Source organism: Phaethon lepturus, unplaced genomic scaffold, assembly GCF_000687285.1.
Source record: "Phaethon lepturus isolate BGI_N335 unplaced genomic scaffold, ASM68728v1 scaffold27695, whole genome shotgun sequence".
NCBI lineage: Eukaryota > Metazoa > Chordata > Aves > Phaethontiformes > Phaethontidae > Phaethon > Phaethon lepturus.
The window spans coordinates 11,780-12,673 of NW_010540244.1; positions in this window are offsets into that span (position 1 = coordinate 11,780).

The following is an 894-nucleotide window of genomic DNA, read 5'->3' on the forward strand; positions in this document are numbered from 1 at the left end:
CCTGCTCTTCAGGCACAGGCAAGCAAAAAGAGACACTTGGACAGTCCTCACAAACTTCCATAAAAAGAAAAGAAACAATAAAAATAAATAACCCCAAAGTAATAAAATATCTTTCCCTGTCTTTCCTCCTTTCCTCCTCATTGCTGGCTTGACCTCAGACCTACCTCGTCATCATGATACTGCCTTATGATTGGGGGTCTTGGTTGGCCCTGGCCACCATCTGTGGGTCTGTCCTGCTCCCTCGCGTGGGTGTGTGGGGCTGAGCCCTGCCGGCTGTCGGATCCCCTCCGCTCCTGGCTCATGTCCCCCTCGGGAGCAGTCCCACTTTTACTGCTCTCTGAAAAAAACTTTTCACACATGGTATAGGCATTCGATGCTCCTTTTCTGGTAAAACCGACCTCTTCATTGCACGACAATAAATCAAACGGGAGTATTGCATAAGGCATGAGTTTATGAACTCCTTCCTCCCTCCCCATAGCGCAAATGTATTTTTCACAGCATCTACTGTAACGACTCAATTCCTTATCTCTGAAACCTATAAACATCCTAGCAGCTGCATGAGTCTTTTCTTGGTAATGAAATAAGAAATAAGGCTCCCAGCCTGAATGATTACTTGGCCACATTTTCCCACTAGGTCTTGTTTAAAAGAGAAAAATCCTCCTGTCTTCTCCCTTACACACCCAGTTCCTCATAGGGAAAAATGTCTAAATTGGAGGTACTGTTTAGCTCACTGTAAGTGGCTCTAGTTTCGCCTTGGCAAAGTGTTTACAGTAGCTTTCGAGCAATCGAAGTGAGACACAAATGTAAAAGACGTCTCGGGCATCTGTTTTAATAGAAAGAGCAGGACACTCTCCACCGAGCACGGATCCAGCTCTCCCGCATATCATTTTCAGC